The following is an 11,455-nucleotide window of genomic DNA, read 5'->3' as shown; positions in this document are numbered from 1 at the left end:
GCCCTGCCTGAATTTCTTGTCTGGCCTCTGATCAATTTCTATTGATTGGGGGAGGCCAAGAACCCTGGTCGGTATCAAAAACCCTGTGCAGTCATATTCAAGACTATAATCAATACTGGAGACAGGCAAACGCTGGTGGACAGGAAAGTTGCCTTAAATCAGAACGCCGGCAGTCTGGGGAGATGGCAGACTCACTGTCTGCAAAACAACAACTCTGAAGATTCCGTTCAGCCGTGAAGGTTTTTAAAAGCAAAAAGGGAAGTGATCTCAGTGAATCACTGAGATAGGGGGTCACAGCTGTCGCCGTCCCCCACTGTGTACAGGCTGCCGACTTCTCGTGATCTTTCTCTAGATGCTGTCTTGTTCACACAGCGTGTTCATGAGGTTACTGAAGCTGGGGAAGGGATCTGGTCCTCTATTAATTATTTATTCTCAATTTCTACTTCTTTGATCTATGGAAACAACCAGCAAATTAGGCAAGGTATTGTGTGATCAAAAGATTTTGAAAGGTGTGCTAGGGCCGGAGATGAGTAGAGCGTGGGGGTGCCTCGTTTAAGGTTAGTGACAAGACCAAGGGGCCTCCAGCAGAGAGCTCTTTCCTGCCAAAGGCTGCTTACGATATCAGAGAGGCAAAAGTCTAAAACCCGATCCTGCCACCTACTAGTGCTGTAGTACTAGACCATTTGATTAACCTCCCTGAGCCTTGGTTTCTTCATCTATTACGAAGCCACATTATTGGCCAGAGTGCTGAAGACAATCTGTGAGACAGCAAAGTTCCAGAGGCTGGTCACACAAAGAGAGGATGAGCCCAGAGACAAAATGGCATCAGCAGTCATCAGACCAGGATGAACTCAGAAAACGACCAAACCCCAAATTGGGTTAACAGGGTTGCAGGGACAAAGCAAACGCAGCAACAGCTAGGATGAAGAAGTAATTTCAGTTGCATGCCAAAGTCACGGTAAAAGAAAGATGATGTACCTGTCAGAACTCAAAACAACCTAGGGGCAGGACAGGAATAAAGATGCAGACATAGAGAATGGACTTGAGGGCACGGGGAGGGGGAAGGGTAAACTGGGACGAAGTGAGAGAGTGACATGGATATATATACACTACCAAATGTAAAATAGATGGCTAGTGGGAAGCAGCCACATAGCACAGGGAGATCAGCTCGGTGCTCTGTGACCACCTTAAGGGGTGGGATAGGGAGGGTGGGAGGGAGACGCAAGAGGGAGGGGATAGGGGGATATATGTATACGTATAGCTGATTCACTTTGTTATAAAGCAGAAACTAACACAACATTGTAAAGCAGTTATACTCCAATAAAGATGTTAAAAAAATAAAATAAAATAAAAATAGTGGAAAAAATAAAATAAAATACCAACTCTGCCTAGCACAGTTATTTGGAGGAACAAGGGATTAATGCAAACGAAAACATTATTATGCAAACTAACATCCTATAACATTAACTACCCATTAGTGTGTTTTCAGTGCCCTAATCAAGTATCTTAGGAGAGAGATTTTACTTACCTCATTATCCTAGGAAATATAAATGTAACTAGTAATCAAATTAATAGTTATTCTAAGAGGATGTCTTTGCTGCCTAAATTAAACAGGATTAAGACATGAAATCTCAGCACTTGTTTATAATTTAGGATTTTTATGTATTCTACTTTCTCTGATGGATATTTACTTTTGTCAGGGAGTGGGAAATTTCCCCTGGACCCCTCTTGAGTTCTTGTGGCTAGACTAATAAGAAAATTAACACAAGACAGATTCACAGGTGAAAAAAAAAAAAAGCAAGTATGAATTCATGCTCATGGAGGTCTCATAGAAATGGGACCTAAGAAGTGGTCAAAGCAGGCAGGTTTTATAATTTTTAGACAAAGAAACAATACAGTTGTGAGGAATTGACAGGACAAAAAACTTAGGCTTTGGGTGCTCAATTAGTGAAGAATCTAAACAGGGTTTGGGCTTGGGGTAGTAAATTTAAAAACAAATATGGTTTGTTTATACAGGCTTCTCCGCTCAAATTCCCTGTCTCTGACAGTAAGGATGTCCCTGCACCTCTAGACGCAGGGAGATCACCTTTCACAGGGGAGGTTTATTTCCTGCTTTTCTGGGAGACAGAGAAGGGTCAATTTTCTTCTTGGATTGCCTGCTTCTCCAGCAACTTCTATTCAAAGTAATCCGTATGCAATTGTGGCATATTTGGGGGAGGCCTGGCCTGAGCCCCGATTCTTCGTTTTTTAATATATAGCAATTGAGTTGTCCTTATACTAGATCAAGGGTCATCAGTCCTGTATGCCAAAGTTAGCCACAGGGAATAACGATTTGTTGTGACATTAGGTTGCTTGCTTCTAGATACGTCAGCGCCACTTACGAAAGGGTGTGCAATGCAGTGACTGATACAAACAGACTAGCATTTTATTGACCCGAGTTAAACTCTAGCTCCACCACTTGGTATTTGGGTAAACTCTGGTACATTATGCCTTCTAAGCTTCAGTTTCTTCTTCATTTGTAAAGGTACATAAAAGAAAAATACCGGGCTTCCCAGGTGGCGCAGTGGTTGAGAGTCTGCCTGCCGATGCCGGGGACATGGGTTCGTGCCCCGGTCCGGGAAGATCCCACGTGCCGCGAAGCGGCTGGTCCCGTGAGCCATGGCCGCCGAGCCTGCGCGTCCGGAGCCTGTGCTCCGCAACGGGAGAGGCCACAACAGTGAGAGGCCCACATACCTCAAAAAAGGAAAGAAAAATACCATGTTGCATAATGGGGGACCACAAAGAGTTAAGTGTCCCAGGTAGGTGTTATAAAATGAGGCAGAAGAGGTAACTAGGAGCATAGGGGGCTGGTCATGGATCTGTAAGTCATTTCTAGAAAGCTTAGAATTTAGTCAAAGGCTGCCAACTTTTTCAAATGTGAGAACCCCTTTTAACATTGATGAATTTAGGGCCTCCACATGATGGTAACTGTGCTTTTAATATTCACATACATTAAAAATACACAATGTCTGGGCTTCCCTGGTGGCGCGGTGGTTGAGAATCTGCCTGCTAATGCAGGGGACACGGGTTTGAGCCCTGGTCTGGGAGGATCCCACATACCGCGGAGCAACTAGGCCCGTGAGCCACAACTACTGAGCCTCCGCGTCTGGAGCCTGTGCTCCGCAACAAGAGAGGCTGCGACAGTGAGAGGACCGCGCACCGCGATGAAGAGTGGCTCCCGCTTGCCACAACTAGAGAAAGCCCTCGCACAGAAACGAAGACCCAACACAGCAAAAGTAAAAGAATAAATTAATTAATAAACTCCTACCCCCAACATTAAAAAAATATATATACACAATGTCAAACATTACCACAAGTTCACCACAATTGAGGAAATTATTATTTATATTACTAGTCATAACATGCATCTACAAACTTTTGAAAAACAGTCATGTAATTATGTATGACGTATTATTATTTTTGTTGAAGTATAGTTGATTTACAATAATTGTGTTAGTTTCAAGCAAAGTGATTCAGTTACACGTATGTTTTCATACTATATTCCATTATAGGTTATTACAAGATATTGAATCTAATTTCCTGTGCCTATGCAGTAAATCCTTGTTGTTTATCTATTTTATGTATAGTAGTGTGTATCTGTTAATCCCATACTCCTAATTTGCCCCTCCTTCCCTCCCTCTCCCCTTTGGTAACCACAAGTTTGTCTTCTATGTCTATGAGTCTGTTTCTGTTGTGTATGTAAACTGATTTGTATTATTTTCTAGATTCCACATACAAGTGATATCATACAGTATTTGTTTTTCTCTATCTGACTTACTTCACTAAGTATAACATTCTCTAGGTCCAGCCATGTTGCTGAAAATGGCATTATTTCATTCTTTTTATGGCTAAGTAGTACTCTATTTTATATACAGAACACATCTTGTTTACCCATATTCATTTGTCCATGGACACTTAACTTGCTTTCATGTCTTGGTTATTGTAAATAGTGCTGCTATTACAGCACTATTATTGGGGTGTATGTATCTTTTCAAATGAGAGTTTTTATTTTTTCCAGATATATACCCAGGATCAGGATTGCTAAATCATATGGTAGCTCTATTTTTAGTTTTTTTTTTTTTTTTTTTTTTTTTTTTTTTGCGGTACGTGGGCCTCTCACTGTTGTGGCCTCTCCCGTTGCGGAGCACAGGCTCCGGAAGCACAGGCTCAGCGGCCATAGCTCACGGGCCCACCCGCTCCGCGGCATGTAGGATCTTCCCGGACCGGGGCACGAACCCGTGTCCCCTGCATCGGCAGGCGGACTCTCAACCACTGCGCCACCAGGGAAGCCCTATTTTTAGTTTTTGAAGGAACCTCCATACTCTTTTCTATAGTGGATATTTTTTCAGATTACAATCAAATTTTTCATCCAGCATAGATCTGCAAACATTAACCAAAATATCATCAAAGGTTTATAGGCTACAAACTGGGTACTCTACTCTAGTCCATGAAAAGTCAATGAAGCATTCAAACCCTAGAGAGAGATGGTCAGAACTGCACGACAGAGCAAGACCCTGGACAAGGAGAGCTGAAGTGGGTACGGGGTCAATTGTTCATTTGAGATTTCCTGCATGAGGGCAGTGAAAACGTGAAATGCTCGAGAGTTAACTGATAGCATAGGAACGGTGAAGGAAGGGGAAGAGTGAAGGCTAAACACAGGAATGACCAGTAAATGCTGATGACATTAGCAAGTAGGAAGAGACTTAGAAGGGAAGGTGGTCCGTTCGTTCTGGACATGCTGATTGGAGCTGCCATGAAGTAGGAAGATGCACAGTGGACAGTAGATAAACACTTCAAAGTTGGAGGAGTCCACAGCGCAGTGATAGCCTCAAGCTCATGAGGTCACACGGGGAGAGAGTGAAAAAGAGGGATAATAGCATGAATTGTGGGAAAGGCCAAGATTTAAGGGGTTGGAAAGGGAAAGGAGAGTGTGAATGAGACAGAGAAGGAATAGGGGCATCAAGGAAAGTCAGAAAAGTTTGGGACCCTTGAGTTCATGGTGAGGAGAGAGTCTGAGTAGAAAGGAACAGTGCAGTTCCTGCAGGATCTCGTATCACCCTGGGCGGCCGCTACAAAGTAAGAAAATGAGACTGATGGAGTGAGAAGCAGCTCTAGAGACAACCTAGTCCAGTCAGAGCCCTCATTTTGCAGATAGGAAGTTGAAGTTCAGAGAGGTTTGGTGTCCACCGTGGGTGAGCTATAAATGGCAGATCTGGAATCAGGGTCAATCCTGTAACAGCAAGACCAGGACTCACCAACTGGTACTGAAATCTGAGGGTATCAAGTGCCTGAGAGAAGTAGCCAGGTTGTTTTAAGATCAAAACTAAAGATGGTATAGTCCTTACGAAACCACCTTCATTTCTAGGGATTTTTTGGCCTGAGCATTTTATCAGCTTCAGCTTACTGGCTTTGCCTAATTTGCAAATCTGTAAAACCTGCACTGGTGTTTTATCCCAACACAGAGACACTGTGTGTCCCTCACATGGCTCCCTGCCCAGTCCAGGTCACAGTGACAGCAGAAGCCACTGCACAGGAAAGAGACAGCTATGAGACAACTAACGCATAATTGCAGCACCTGCCTAACACTTAAGGCCTGGACTGGCCCTCTCTCTCTACCCCCAAAGTGTGTGTGTGTGTACGCACATGCACGTGTGGGTATCAACAGAGATGTTTAGATATATGCGACACTTTTATATTAGGGAAATTCTTATGTTGAATAATCCTGTGGTAAATATAAACAATTTGGAAGGGAATGCCGAGTTTGTTTCCACTTTTTACGGCAAAGCTAGTGGAGTGAATGTTTTGCAGTCACTGTAAGTGTATACCTTTCACAGTTTTGACAGATATTTATGAGAATTTAACATCTTGATTCAAAATGTTTGAATATCATAAGTTTCATAAAGTTGAAATGTTTTAAGGTCTTCCTTTTTGAATGGTGTTTGCAGACTTTTTTTTATGGAAGGTATACGAGGTTGTTTTTTTTTTTTTTTGAGAGCACAAAATATTTTATTTAACCATTTGCATTTAGGAAACATAGCAGCTCCCTCCTCAGAGGAAGCTTCTTGAGTCAAAAGTCGCTGGCAGTCAAACACAGAGAACGACGACGGGCAGGGCTGAGGAAGCTGAGGCCGCCAGGTGGGTCTCGGCCCAGGAACTGCACCGATCGCTGACCCTGGGACATGAGAGACTGCCTGTCAACAAGGTCAGCCTCTCCCAAAGGGACGAATCAGTGAAACATTCTGGAACTGAAATGATGGTTTCAAAGTCCCTTCTGGGTTTAATCTTACGAAATTCTATTCACAGTGGATTCTGGGAGGCCCTAATCCTTATGGCTGTTTAATAGGGAAATCTTATCAGAATCTAAATTTCACATAACATCTATACTTAAAATGTTTCCTTGCAGAAACTTTCTTAAAATTATTTTCTCAGCTCCTGGACTAAGAATCATTTTATAAGCAAGCACTATCACTTCCCGACAAAGTAGCTTTGCCTTCTCTCCCGGACAACTGAGAGCTTTTTAGCAATATACCAATTTCATTTGGAACAATCTTCTGACTTGAACATTATTCTTTTGATCTTTTTTTATATTCACCAGCAGAAAAACAATGCAAGGGCATATCATTTATCTTTTGACTATAGAGAATTTCATTCTGTCTAGTAAGTCATTCTGCAGCCTCAAGTCACCTAACTTTAAAAAAGGCAGACTGCTTCAAAGAAACCAGCTGACCTTCCTAAAGATGCATCATTCATGACCCCCAGCTCTTCAACTAAGCTGCTTGGATCTACGTGAAATAAACACAGCCTGTTTCGAAATAAATTCCTGGCTACTGAACTGAGATACTGAAAGCACGCTCCTCTCCTGCCAGGGCCGTCGCCTCAAGCGTAAGTGTGTAAACCAACCGGCGTGTCAGGAAGCACCTGGGAGTCTATGCTCTGCCCACAGTCTCCCTCATGGCAACTGCTAAGCGACGTACCTATCAGACACCGGGCACAAAGACAGCACAGACTCCAACTTTTCTAAGTACAGAATCTAACACATTTAGATGTTAAAGAAGGGAGTGTCTAAACACTGCAAAAAATGACAAAGAGCAAAAGGACACTCGGAAAAGATGTTTACAGAAGCAAGAAGGAACCGCACTAAAATTTGCACACCTACCCTAGACTACCCTAAACTTTCCGTACAATTTTGAGACTTACAGCAGTAACTGCTCTTAAGGGTGTATGAGTCACAAAGAACAAGAAATAATTGTTTTTTTTTTTTTTTTTTTTTTTTTTTTTGCCTCTTGCTGTATCTTTGTAAGGTAACAGCGCCTGGAACCCTAAGAAAGGGCAGGGGGAAAAAAAACTGCAGGGAGGCTGAAACTTGCAAAAGTATCAACCTAGGAACAACTGTCTGTGACGCAGTTTGCTTCTTGCCGCAGCAGGGGATAGGAAATACCTCTCTGGTTAACATCTGCATCACGTGTATTTCAAACAAAATCTTAATAAGCAACTCACAGTCTCCAAACCACTTAACGCTTTTCAGGTTAAGGGGCAACAATGATTTTAAATGGCTGCGTCACGTCCAGACGCTCTACCGTAGTACTTTCATCACGCAAAGGGCAGGCCGGCTTACACATTCCTCTGCCCCTTGACACAAAACACAGCGCTCGACCTCGGCTACAACCTCTTGGTCACCTCGCCATGACGTTACCACTAGACACAACAGGGCTGGTCCTTGGTTCAGATGTCAATCTACCTCGTCGCCCGCGCGGCTCAGCAGAAACCCTTCAGCCAATGAACGCAGAACTTCAGAACCTTGGAAGCCAAGGGCACACTGAACTCCTACAGAGATTCCCTGTTCCTACTGCTTAAAAAGTTGCAGGTCTGGCTTTTCTTCCAGCCTTTGCAACACAACCCCACACTGAGGCCACCCACTGAGGCTAGTGTCCACGCAGCTGAGCCGGCAGCCCGTGCAGGCGAGGGCCACGTGGGCCTGAGCGGGCAGGCAGCCAGGGGGTCCGCCCGGCCCGCCCAGCCCGCAGGCCCCTGCGACCCGCGCTCCCGGCCTCCGGCGCCGCGCGCGGACACGGCAGCCGCCTGGGCACCCCCGGCTCCGAGTTTTGCTTTTGATCTCGAGTGCAATGCAAAGAAGTAGACCGTATACTGCGGATTCCATGTGAAACGAGCCTTCCAGAAAAAAAGAAATCAGTTCCTGTCCCACAGATTCTGAAAAGCGCACGGAGCACGATTCACAAAAAAAACAAGCACCCCAGTAATTTGCAGGGAACAAAAACACAAGGCAAGGAGTGTAAGAGATGTCTTGCCTTCCCTGGGAAACAGGAGTGTTACTGAGTGCAAACTTGTAGCGCTCGCTGCACGACAGGCGGGTAAATCCAGAGACAAGGCGTTGGGACAAGGAGTTGTGACTTTATTCAGAAAGCCCGCACACCGAGAAGATGGTGGACTCGTGTCGCAAAGAACCATCTTCCCCGACTTAGAATTCAGGACGCTTTTATATTGAAAGGGGAATCCGTGTTCCGCCAGACTCCGGAGGAGGTGTGTGAATTCCTTCCTTCCTGCGGCCATTCACCGGTGGGCCTGGTCAGGATGTTTCCTGGGAGCTAAAGGAAGGTATTTACTTAATGCTCATTACCTGGGGAGCAGGGTTAGGGTTAGGGTTAGGGTTAGGGTTAGGGCCCCCAGAGACGGGCCATTGTGTATAACTGAAGCTTCCAGGCACCATCCCTTTAGTGATGAACTTGCGATAGAGCCCAAAGGTTCTTCCCTGTTACAGACGCCGCTAGGGTGAAGGGTTGTACTGTTACTTCAGCAGTGGTGGGGAGGGGAGTTCTCTCTGATTTACAGAGCAGTATTTACTGTGAAGTGATGGCACATGTTTTGCTAAAGTTTCTCATATTTTCTCACATAACCCCGATTGTTTAATTATATATATATATATATATATATATGTATTTTTTTTTTTTTTTTTTTTTTTTGCGGTACGCGGGCCTCTCACTGCTGTGGCCTCTCCCGTTGCGGAGCACAGGCTCCGGATGCGCAGGCTCAGCGGCCATGGCTCACGAGCCCAGCCGCTCTGCGGCATGTGGGATCTTCCCGGACCGGGGCACGAACCCGCGTCCCCTGCATCGGCAGGCAGACTCTCAACCACTGTGCCACCAGGGAAGCCCTAATTATATTTTAATATAACTGTTCAATGATAAAGCACACTATAATCAAGAGCTATGAAGCCATTATACAAACTTGCTACTTCCATTCCCCCAGGGTTTTTGAGGGGGGAGGGGGCTCAGTAGAAAATAGTTTTAATTCAGTAAAGGGGAAGAAAGATGTCAAAACATTGTACCAATTTACAGGTGAATTTAGTTAGGTTTCACAAATGTATTGAAGATAATTTATTTCCATAGGTTGAAATTTTTAAGGTCTAAAATTATATTCAGCTCTTGGAGGAATCTGTGCTCATGGCAAACTCGAAAACCTCTTCCACACAGAGAAAAGACAGTGGCTTTAAAACTTGATTAAAATACATAGATCAAACCAGATATCACAAGTAATACTGTTTTATTGTCACCATGTTACTGCATCCTTGGCCTCAAATGAAATAAATTTCCAAACATAAATCGCCTAGAGATCAGTGCTGTTCCTGAGCATTTCTCTGTGTTGGAGAGAAAGCACACGTGTGGACTGTGTCCCCCGAAAAAGGCACTATATGGGTTCTCGTGGAATACAGCTACCCCTGCCCCTGTAGTTACAAGAGGAGTGACGGTGTGTCTCAGGAACTACGCGGTCATCCGAGCCCAAGCCGAGTCTGGCTGCCGCTCTCATACTGACGTTCCAGGTCAAATCACTTCGCTCATTTGTTTCATTATCTTAAAGAAATTATAGGAGTACATCGCTGCAGCAAGAGCCCCAGTGTTATATTTATAACTCTAATTTCCTGAGAAAGGTACAGAGTCCCATACAAGATAAACCCAAGGAGTAATATGCCAAGACACATCGTAATCAAATTGACAAAAATTCAAGATAAAGAGAAAACATTAAAAGCAATACAGGAAAAGCAGCAAATAACATACAAGGGAATCCCCATAAGGCTATCAGCTGGTTTTTCAGCAGAAACTCTGCAGGCCAGAAGGGAGTGGCAAGATATATTTAAAGTGATGAGAGAGAAAAACCTACAACCAAGAATACTCTACCCAGCAAGGCTCTCGTTCAGATTTGTTGGAGAAATCAAAAGTTTTACAGACAAGAAAAAGCTAAAAGAATTCAGCGCCACCAAACCAGCTCTACAAGAAATGCTAAAGGAACTTCTCTAGGTGGAAAAGAAAAGGCCACAACTAGAAATAAGAAAAGTACAAAATGGGAAAGCTCACTGGTAAAGGCAAGCATACAGTAAAGGTAGGAAATCATCCTACCTAATATGATATCTAAACCAGGAATCATGAAGAGAGTGCAAATGCAGGATATTGGAAATGCATTTGAAATTAAGAGACAAGCAACTTAAAACAATCATATATAGAGAGAGATTGCTCTATTTTATATCCAGGAAAACTGATCAGCTCTCACTAATTCTAAAACATAGCTACAAATTCTTTTGAGTATTGATACACAGTCACATCACCTGTAAAGAATAGCAGTTTTCATTTGCTAGCCTTATTTCCTTTATTATTATTTTCTTTTCCAGTGCAACACTGAATAAAGTGGTGATAGCAGGTAATGTTGTCTTGTTCTTGCTATTAAAATCCACCATTATTGGAGCTTCCCTGGTGGCGCAGTGGTTGAGAGTCCGCCTGCCGATGCAGGGGACGCGGGTTCATGCCCCAGTTCCGGGAAGATCCCACATGCTGCAGAGCGGCTGGGCCCGTGAGCCATGGCCGCTAAGCCTGCGCGTCCGGAGCCTGTGCTCCGCAACGGGAGAGGCCACAGCAATGAGAGGCCCGCATACCGCAAAAAAAAAAAAAAAAAAAAAAAGAGCCACCATTATCTATGATATTTGCTATAATATTTCTGGTAGCTACTCTTATGAGATAAAGGAATTTTATTTTATACCTAATTTGTTTGAGGTTTTCTTTGTTCTTTTTAGTCACGACTAGTTTTTGTACTTTATCAATTCTTTGTCAGAAATAATGATATGATTTTCCTTTTTATATTTTTATTGTAGTGATTTATGTTAATTTTTCTAACGTTTAACCTTTTATTTTTTTGGATAAACTCAATTTGGTTGTGAATATCTACCCTACACATACTGGTTTCTCCAATATCACCAGATCCAGTTTAGTAATATTTTAAGATTGTATGTTAACTATAGGCAAGTTTGGCTTGCGATTTTCCTGTTTTCTACTGCACTTGGTAGTTGCCAAGGGGATGATGAAATATAGCTCCTGTGCTTCTGGCTGCATCTGATGGTTTTATTGCCTAACCT

The sequence above is a fragment of the Tursiops truncatus genome, chromosome 5, assembly GCF_011762595.2.
Source record: "Tursiops truncatus isolate mTurTru1 chromosome 5, mTurTru1.mat.Y, whole genome shotgun sequence".
NCBI lineage: Eukaryota > Metazoa > Chordata > Mammalia > Artiodactyla > Delphinidae > Tursiops > Tursiops truncatus.
Note: the sequence above shows the minus strand (reverse complement) of the source record.